Source organism: Suncus etruscus, chromosome X (assembly GCF_024139225.1).
Source record: "Suncus etruscus isolate mSunEtr1 chromosome X, mSunEtr1.pri.cur, whole genome shotgun sequence".
Lineage (NCBI taxonomy): Eukaryota > Metazoa > Chordata > Mammalia > Eulipotyphla > Soricidae > Suncus > Suncus etruscus.
Genome location: NC_064868.1, coordinates 6,302,472 through 6,313,114, shown reverse-complemented (window position 1 = coordinate 6,313,114; position 10,643 = coordinate 6,302,472). Strand labels below are relative to the sequence as shown.

Here is a 10,643-nt window from a genome sequence, read left to right as displayed (position 1 = left end):
TGTCTCTTATTTGGTGCATTTAGTCCATTGACATTGAGAGCTATTATTGTTATGGGGTTTTGTACCATCTTTTTGTTTGGTATGTCTGTGGGGTTTGTCTTGCCTTAAAGTAGACCCTTCAGTTCTTCTTTTAAGATTGGTTTTAAACCTGTAAAGTTCCTGAGCTGCTGTTACCTGTGAAACTGTGTATCCTTCCTTCAAACCTGAATGGAAGTCTGTACTCGGTGATGTATGTTCAGCAAGGCATTCATTTCACTGAGCTTTTTCAATATATCCCACCTCTGCCTTTATCATAGAGGACGATTCCGCTAATAAATCTTAAAGATGCTTCCTTGTATGCAATTTCCTTCTTCGCTCTTGCTGCTTTCAGTATCTATCTCTATCCACAGCTTTTATTATTTAGACTAGGATGTGCCTTGGGGTGTCTCTTTTAGCTGGTACTCTTCAGGCATCCGGATGTGGGTACATACACTCTTCAGCTCTGGGAACTTCTTGGTAATGATGTTTTTGACTGTTGGTTCTTCATGGGGTTTTTCTCTTGGCTCCAATGATGCTTAGTTGTTTCTGTTGAATTTATTCCAGAGCTCTATTGTTAAAAATTATGGAATGCTTCTTCACAAATTTGTCTATCATCCTTGTGCATGGGCCATGCTAATCTTCTCTGTATCATTCAAATTTTAGTATATGTGTTACTGATTTGAGCACCACTTAACATTTCTAAATGACACAAGTCACACAGAGCTTAACAGCCTTTTGGTGGGAGAGCAACTGCATACACCACAGCGGAAGCATGTTGAGCTTTATCATCTAGGTGTGTGATAATCACACTCTACATTTCCATAAGGATGGCATCACCTAAAGACCCATTTCTTAGATCTTATTCACATCACTAAGCCACGGTATGACTTCACTGCCGGTTCCAGACATCACCTGAGAATTAGAAGATCTGATGCAGGGGGACACTTGGTACGATTCCTGCTGCTCAGCAGAGTCTCAAGTGCTAGTTTGATGTTATCAAATGAATCTATTCCCCAACTCATATCTCAGGCCCCAGCAAACAGCACTTCTTAGCTGATCCCTTCTTAACAATCAGAACCTCATTTGGGGATAGGTGGGCCACACTTGGCAGTGCTCAGGGGTTACTCATGGCACTGCTGAGGGATCTCATGGAATAAATATTGGGAACTGAACCTGAGTTGGCCACACGTAAAGCAAATACCCTATCCTCTGTGCTATCACTCTGGTCCTAGAACCTATTTTTTTTACTTTTGTTTTATATATTGGGGCAGTACCCAGAAACTATGTGGTACTACTGGAAATCAAACTCAGTGCTCTGGTGTGCAAAGAATGTACTCCAGCTCATTGAACTCTCCCCACTTCACTCTCAGGGCCTCTTATCATCCCTCACATCCTTTCAAACTGCTGTGTGTTGCTACCCTTCTTTACAACTTTCTCCCAAATCTCAGCTAATCTCTGAACCCCAAGTATAAAAGCCTTTTTGCAGCTTCAATGTGCTTTTCATGTGTAAACCATACTGATATTCTCCCATGACCTCTGCACAGTCTGGGTCCCTTCAATATTACCAGCTCTGCCCACCCTAGCTGCCACCATGCTCTGCCATCCATTAGTGGTCCTGCTGTCAGCTCACCCCAACAGGGAAACTACAGTCTGAGGGGCATGAGAATCTCTGACTGGGGAAGCCTCTTGGACATATGGCTACATGATGTTGGCTATGGGGCCACTTAACTCAAGTGCCATTTTACATATACCCCAGTAGTAGTGATTTTAGCTTCAGGGTAAGATGAAATGTTAGTACCACAGAGCTTGACTCCTTGCTCTGAGCCCACACATTCTAATTTATCCCTTGAGCTGCCTACAATACTATGGATGTACCTTCTTCTTTGCACTTCTGAGGAAACCCAGATGTCACTGCAGTGGGATTGGCCTAGTTTTTGCTCTCTGTTTAGGGTTCAGCTATTTGGACTCCTGGTCTATCCTTTTTTACGTTTTGAGCCACACACACATGATGCTCAGGACTTGCTCTTGGCTTTGAACTCAGGAAATTACTGCTGGCAGGACTCAGGGGACCATAGAAGGTGCCAGAGATCAAACTTGGGTTGGCTACATGCAAGGCTCTACCCATAGTCTATCACTCGGACCCACACACTCTTATTCTGAGTAGACTTCCCTGTCCTGGATAGTGTTTAATAACTGGTTCTCTGCAGTTGGCTCAAGTGTTTTTGTATTTTGTTTCTATAGTCCCTCTTATAGAAGCCACCATTATCTGCCTTTCAGCACTGACTCCTGGCATAAAGTAGACATGAAGATATTCCTATTCCAAGTGTCTCTGTTTCAGCCCCAGGCAATTTGGTGTCTTCCTTTCTCATCTTTCATAGGTACTAGCAAAACTCCATATTCCAGTGGGAGAGAAACAAAGTTGAAAGGGAGAAATACTTCTCTAATTTTTGCTTACGTACTTCACTATGATTCCATTTTCAGTCACCTAGACAGTTTGCAAGCAACTCAAATTTATTTTATATAAAACAAATGATTATATCTTCTAAAACCACTGCCTTCTGTTCTTTCTTTATCTGTTACAGGTGGGCCATTCTTCTAAGTCCTTTGTACCAACTTGGGCATGGGCAAGGCAACAAGAACAGAGTCACTGTCTCCTTGGTACAGAGGGGGAACAACTCTTGTCCCAAGTGTGAAGAAAGGAAGGCATGTTAGGCAAGGAGCACAGGTCCACATGGGGCAGATACAAATTATAAGATGGTGGCCTGTCAGGGATGACAAACAGTATTTTACCCAGTGTCAATGACTTTTCATTTGGAGCACCACATGGGAAGGGATTCTAAGATGGGACAGTATGTCCCTTGCAAGAGACCAGACCATAGGCACCAACTCGGGCCTCAGCAGGGCACATAAAAGCTGCTTGCTTCTGTTCTCATCCCACCACTTCCTGGCAGTTCACAAAGTAAGATGAAACTAGCTGGTAAAAGAGGGCAATGGGCAGGTGCGGGCAGCAACGGAGGAGAAAGCACATGTGCTTAACACCCCAAGACTACCCCAGAGAAAAACTCAAAGAGTAAACTGTGAGGCCTAAATCCTGGAGGCAGAGGAAAGCAGCAGCATGACGGGTTGATGCTTCAGGGAGTGTTGAGCAGGCTCGGCTGGCCAAGCACAAAGGGATATCTTGTCAGAGTATCCTGACAAGGGGGTGAAGGGTGGATAGAAGAAACACAGAAGAGCAGGCCAGAGAGGGGAGGGCAAGCTCATACTGGTCAAAGCCATCAAGGAAATGGATGGGGGGTGCTACTGCTAGGAGGAGTGATGAGTAAATGTGAGTGGAGGAAGAAGACTGCCTACTCTAGGAAGGAAATGAAGGAGCAAAGACCCTCCCCTTCCTCGGCACACAGCTGCCATCCGGCCTCCCCCCCCCCCACGTCATCTGCCACCTCCCTTTACACACATCTAGCATGATTCCTGTGCAGAGCCAGGACTAAGCAAACCCCCCCCCAATATTCATAAGACATCCTGAATTTAAAAGTACTAGCCAGACCTGTTCAACCTGCTTCCCTTACTATCCCTTTATAAAACTTAGAATCAGAGACCCACAAAAGACTTGTCAAGGTATCGAGGACTGTGAACGTTCTATTATGTATTACTCTAAATTGGTCTTGAGATTGCTGCAGGATGAACTGGCTCCTGTCTCTTCAATGCTCTCAAAAGATTGGGCTGTGCACTGGGATTATCATAAGGCCTTGATTTACTTAGCAATTAATCTCATCTCCTTGGTTCTTCCACTCTCTTTCTTCTTCTTCCTCTTCAGGAAAACCAGTGATCTCCTCTGGGCTAAGACTTTTAAAGAGTCTCCTGTGTTGCAAGTGTCCTCTTGTGATCTTCCTGATGCATCAAAGATCATAAAGGATGAGGAGGCGACTGCACTCACGAGGCAGGCCTCCCACACTCACAAAAGCAGTCCCAGCTAGGGCAGCTGCCAAGAGCCAGCTGGTACAGGGCCAAGGTGAGGACGCAAGGTAAGGTTGGTGTAAGTCTTGTGGCACCCCCATCTGGGGAACTCACTATCTTCCAGCAAAGCTGAAAGGACTAGAGCAGTGTTTGCCACAGTGAGGCACTGGAACAATTCAGTGGGGGTGGCAATAGCCTTGGTACAATTACAAGGCACTTTGTTTAAAAAAAAAAAAAAAACAGGGCCCGGAGAGATAGAGCAGCAGCATTTGCCTTGCAAGCAGCCGATCCTGGACCAAAGGTGGTTGGTTCGAATCCCGGTGTCCCATATGGTCCCCCGTGCCTGCCAGGAGCTATTTCTGAGCAGACATCCAGGAGTAACCCCTGAGCACTGCCGGGTGTGGCTCAAAAACCAAAAACCAAAAAACAAACAAACAAAAAAAAAAAAACAACCAAAAAAAAAACAACATAAAAAAACAGAGATTTTCAGGGAAGTACAGTGACTTTTTTTTTCTGAAAATAGGGTTGTAGAACAATAAGTTTAAGACCCTCTGAACAGAAAAAAAAAAGTATTTTGTGGGGCCAGAGCGATAACACAGTGGTAGGGAGTTTGTCTTATACAGGGGACAGACCTGGGTTCAATCCCTGGCATCCCAAGTCCTGAGATGACTCAAAAACCAAAACCAAAACCAAACAAAACTTTTTTGTGGAAAATGCTGAACACATCTTGCTCAGCACTCCATGAGTGCTGAGGAAGAATGTAGCCCTCGAGCCTCATCCTGTCAGAAGGGACTCAAGAGGAATGTATAGGCCTGACAAAGCAGTGTGAGGGTGGAGTTACCCCAGGGCATGACCCACCTCCCCAGACATCAGAGTCCCACTTGGGAGACATCAGTTGAACCAGTTCTAGAGGGGCAGGCTGGGGTGTGCTGGCAAGGAAGCCCTCCCAGTGCTACTTCATCTGCTGGTTGGCAGTCTGTTCCTCTAAGTCCTTCTTGAGTTTTGTGTCTTCCTTGGCAGGCTGGAGAGTCAGCTGCTTCTGAGAGGCAAGTTGGTTTTTCATAGTCTGCAGCTCTTCCACGGTAGCTTTCTTATTAATGAAGTGCTTTTCGGCAACCTGCTGCCTCACCAGGGGTTTCTTGGTTGCCCACTTAACTGGCATGTTTATCTCAACTATCTTATGGCCAACTCCCTGCAACTCTGCATCCTGCTCATGCTGGTTCTTAAGAGGCCTTAACTGACTCCATTTTGGGCTGTGCTTCACTTGCCAGTATGGCAGAACTCTGCTTTTTGGCTAGACCTTTCTCAAAGGCCTCTTTCCCACTTAGTCCTGCCACTGGATGACCCCTGGGACATTCTTTTGCCTTATTTTTTTCATATGATGTTTTCATGAGTGTTTCATGGCTTGGAATTGGAGGGTCCTGAAATTTCACAAAGGCCTCCGGGACTGACAATATTTGGTGAATATACATTGAAAGTTGTCCTGGAAAACCAAAGAACATGCCAAAAGATGATTGCTGGGTATTAGCACAGGATACTGTCCCTAAAACAGCTGCTTCCAAAGGAATTTATTTATTTATTTATTTATTTATTTCAGAGGAATAAATGAGTGGCTTGACACATACTCAAAATTAAAAATATATGGCATCTTTAAAATGTTCTTGGACATTGTATGAAACTCAATCATGAACAACTTGGTATTTACAAAGTTACAAAATTTGTAGTTTGAATCTCAAAGTGATTTAATTAAAGCATACTAAAAATAAATAAAAAGGGCCAGAGTGGTGGCACAAGTGGTAGGGCATCTGCCTTGCACACACTCACCTAGGACGGACCGTGGTTCGATCCCCTGGTGTCCCATATGGCCCCCCAAGCCAGAAGCGATTTCTGAGAATATAGTTAGGAGTAACCCCTGAGTGTCGCCGAGTGTGGCCCATAAACAAAAACAAAAACAAACAAACAAACAAAAGAATGCCATTGGTGGGTGGGACAGCATTTTAGGAAGTTAACTGGGGATACCATGCCCTAATTTCACCAAAGTGCCATATTTGATGACAATGGAAAGAGAGTAGTAGGCTTTCCCATTTCTATTTTGATATCAATGCCCTTGTTGTGATTTCACTGTAGTATATAGCAATGACTGAGCTAGCTTCCAGAATTTTATTTATCTGGAGTGTTAGCACAGCAGGTAGGGCGTTTGCCTTGCATGCAGCAGACTCAGGTTCAATCCCTGGCATCCCATGTTGTCCTCTGAGCCTGCCAACAATGATTTCTGAGGACACAGCCAGGAGTAACCCCCGAGCGCCGCCAGGTGTAGCCCAAAAAAACAAAACAAACAAACAAAAATTCCCCAAAACCAAAATGTTATTGTTTTGGTAAAATCTATATCACATAAAATGAACCATCTTCAACTACTTTTATGTGTATAACTAATGTCATTAAGTACATTGGCATTGTGGTGCAACCATCATCACCAGAACTCAGGCTCCATTAAATTCAAACTCCTATTCCCATGCCTTCTTTTCCCTGTTGCTAGCAGCCATCCCTTTAATGCCTGTAAGCATCTATTAATACAATGGTAAGGTGCTTGTCTTGCATCTGGTCAACCAAGATTTGATTCCTGGCACCACTGATGGTCCCTTAAGTACTGGCAGGAGTGATCCCTAAACACCACTGGGTATGGCCAAAATCTAAAAAGAAAAGAATCTGTCTATTCCAGGTACCTCACATATGAGGAACCATTAGTGTTTATCCTTTGGTGTCTAACTTACTTCACTTAGCCTAATATCTGTAAAGTTCCTGGTTCCTTTTAAGTTTTAAATTTTTTTTTTGCTTTTGGGACACACCTGGTGATGCTCAGGGGTTACTCCTGGCTATGCACTCAGAAATTGCTCAGGGATTGAACCAAGGTCCATTTTGGGTCAGCTGCGTGCAAGACAAATGCCCTACCACTGTGCTATCGCTCCAGCCCCAAGTTTTTAACATTTTTAATGTATTGAGAAATAAAATTAACATTTGATTTCTTTTGAAATGCTGAGAAACAAAGCCATTTGAGAATAAGAAGTGGGATTATTTTGGGGGGGTCCTTAAATTTAATGAACACCCCATTCTCCATTGGGAATACAAATGATGCAGATGAACCCATTTCTACCCAGAAAAACACTGTTTTTTTTTTAAAAAGCTGGAGCTTTTCTTAGGCCTGCTGGGAGAAGTTTCTAGGACTGCCTCCTGATGAAAACTGGTTGCTAATGACATAGGTAGTAACTGTAGACGACAAGTCCAACCAGAAGTTGGCATAGGGATGTGGAATTTGCACACAATCCTTTAGGAAGATTATATATACATGGTGCCATCACCTTTAATCCTATACCAGGCTGAATAACATAGAATTGCTAATACTGGACTGTTTTGATTTATAAAGCTATCTGTAAACAGTAATTCAATCTAATATAAGGGTCAATTTCTCAACAGAGGCTTTTAAGAGTTATCTAATCAGGTACTGGTCATAAGAAAAAAAGGTACGATCAAATCAGTATTAAACTTGATTTTGAAACAGAATAGAATCCTTGAGCTGCATGTAGACTGAATAAGCAGGGCCCAGTTTCCAGTAATAACTCTCATGTTAGAAGACGAGCAGCTTTTCAAATGAATGTATGATTGTTCTTGAGAGGTAAAGAAGCAATACAGGAACAAAGGTGGAATTTGAGAACATGGGTGGTGCTAAGGGAGGTAACAGCATAATAATAACTGATAATAACTGTCAACTAACAAATAATGGGGGGGGTCTAGAAGGGAAGACATTTTGAACCAGAGGGGACACAGAAATTGGGGGGATGATCATGGGCATTTCAGTGGCGAGGGTGTGCATTAAATGTATACATCAATACCAGAAACTTGAACACTAGTATAACCTGTTATCTAAACTATATATAAATATCATGTATATTATATTAATATATATTATTATTAATATGTAACATATATATATTAAAGACTAGTACCAGGGCTGGAGTGATAGTATTATGGTAGGCCACTTGTCCTGCATGTGGTTGACCCAGGTTCAATCCTTGGCATACCCAATGGTCCCTCAAGCCCACAGAAGTAATGCCTAAGCACAGCTAGAATAAGCCAAACATAGCCAGATGTGGCCCAAACACACACACACCACACACACACAAACACACACACACACACGAAGACCAGCACCTGGGGGTAAGGTACTTGCCTTGCACACAACCAATACAATTCATTCCATGGTATGGCATATGGTTCTGTGGGCACTACTGGGTGTGAACCACAAATAGACAAGTAAACAAAAATAGATGAGCACTGGTTCCCAAGAGTATACCTTCTCTCAGTCAGTGCCAGGCTGAGAAGCCATCTGTTGACCCAATAAAAGCAACTTCAACATGATAGAAGAAAATTCATTTCTTTCTGCATCAACCATTTTCCTGATACGGAATCTGTCAGAATCCATGGCCAGTTGTTTTCCTCTCTCAGCAATCAGCTTCCCTATAGGGCAGTTCTCTAATTCCAAAAAGAATCTCTCCATCAGATCTCACTCACTTCCCTGTGTCACTATTCCATTAGGCCTAAAGTTACATAGAACCTCTGACACATCATGCACATAGACGTCTTTCTATAGCTTTGTTTACCCTCTGCCCGAGAGGTCAGCTGTCTCAGGCCCACTTCTTTCTAAGGCATTTCTTAGCTGCCAAGTGTTCTCTACAGATGCACAAATAACTCTGGTTTCCTAGTTATGTTTCTAGTCATTTCTCCCCTTTCTTCTCTTCCTTTCTTCTCTCCCTCCCATCTGCCCAGTGATGAGCAGGTAGTGTTCCAGGCTGTGCCCCCTCCTCTCAGAGCAGAGGGCAACCCTTAAATAGGACAGTAACTCCCCTTTTGCTGTCACTTTTTTTTTTTTGGGTCACACATCTCTCAGGGGCTACTCCTGGCTCTATACTCAGAAATCACTCCTGGCAGGCTCGGAGGACCATATGGGATGCCGGGATTTGAACCACCACCCTTCTGCATGCAAGGCAAATGCCTTACATCCATGCTATCTCTCCGGCCCCTTTTGCTGTCACTTTTAGCGGAGTTTCGAGACACTTAGTTTCAGGCCTCAGGAAGATCCTATTCTCAAAGGTCCTATTCATAAATGTCACCTAATCTCTTCAAAAGTCACATGTCTTCCTGATTTAGCTTGAGCCCAGTACAAGGGACTGGGACTGACCATGAATGAACCCCAAAAGGGGGAATCTGCCCATGGGTAACCTGAAAGGCAGACAAGGACGGCAGAAGCAGTCTGTCCTCCTGTTACCATTCCTATCTTGATTCATTCAAAAAGAACTGCTGGTACTGACAAGACTTGACAAAAGGTATCAGCTCTTTCCTGGCCCTCATTCTCCCCCTGTCCTGCACCCCAGTTAGGGAGAGAAACTCTAATGAGCAAAAATGCCAAAAAGTGAAGCCCAGCCCATTGGAGTCCTGTTTTCCTTCTCTGTCCTCTCTCAGGCCCACATCCTCTGCCTATGAAAGGAGAATGAACTCACAGGTGAGGTGTATTGGGGCTCAAACAAAAACTATATATATGGTAATAAAATACCTCTGTATTTCCCCTCTCCACTCCCCATGCATATACACACAACCAGCGAGAGACCAGAATACAGACTATGCTACTCAAGGTCCTGATCTGATCTCATCTACAGACTTTCCCCTCCACCTGCTTCATCAATTCCCTGCCTGGACTGAGCCTCCTGGCGGGTGCCTGCAAGAGCCACTGAATCTGGGCATCACACCCCAAGGCTATTGATATGGCCAGCCTTGCTCACACTGCTACAAGGAAGATGAAGTCTGGTAGAGATATTTGCTCCTCTGCCCCCGATTCTAGAAACATGTTTCTTGGCTGATGAATCAGATGAACTATAAAATAATCCATTTTATTTTGTGTGTCTTTATCTACTGAGTAACCGTCTATTTGATGACCAAAAGAAAGTGGTGAATGCCGGAGAAATGACATTCAACCAACCATATTTCGGACAAGAATGCAGATTTCCATGTTTCAGAAACACTTCCCCAAGACGTTTAAACAGATGAGAGATTGGGGCCTGCCACCCAATCACTTTCTACCACTAAATTTTGTTTGGCTTTGGGTCATAACCGGCAGCTCTCAGAGATTACTCTTTGCTCTGCCCTCAGCTCATGGGACCAAATGGGATGCCAGGGATCGAAGCTGGGTTGGTCTCAGGTCAGTCACATGCAAGGCAAACACCCTACCACTGTGCTATCACTGTGCTACCTCTCTAATTTTGAATAGCTCAGTACCACCTATAATTAAGGCTCTAACGAAGAGGAGTTCCAAAGTGTGTCGTGGTGCCACAGTTAGTACTTCCTGTTGCACAAAGCAGGGTTACATAGTATTTTTGAGGTTCCATGATGACAGAAAATGTGAAAAACTTCTCTGAGCTCAGAGCAAAGAACACCCCAGATTCTTTCCCTCCCCCATTCTGGGGACAGGTTCTATTTTACCCCGAAGCCCTCTTCCTCCAGACAGAGTGAAGACAGATTACCTACATGATTAGAGAGGTCTGTGACCACTTCAGTGAAGCCGGGCAAACATCTAAGAAGTACTTGTTGACATTCACAGTTTATTACTAAAAGGCTCAGTATTC

At 43.8% G+C, this 10,643-nt stretch overlaps 1 non-coding gene across 1 annotated transcript; it reads right to left on the bottom strand.

The window, feature by feature from the left end:
* Positions 1–595: 595 nt before the first annotated feature.
* Positions 596–705, bottom strand: LOC126000309 (U6 spliceosomal RNA). Its single transcript, XR_007492660.1, has one exon. It is a non-coding gene; the product is annotated as a U6 spliceosomal RNA (small nuclear RNA).
* Between the last annotated feature and the right edge of the window lie 9,938 nt (positions 706–10,643).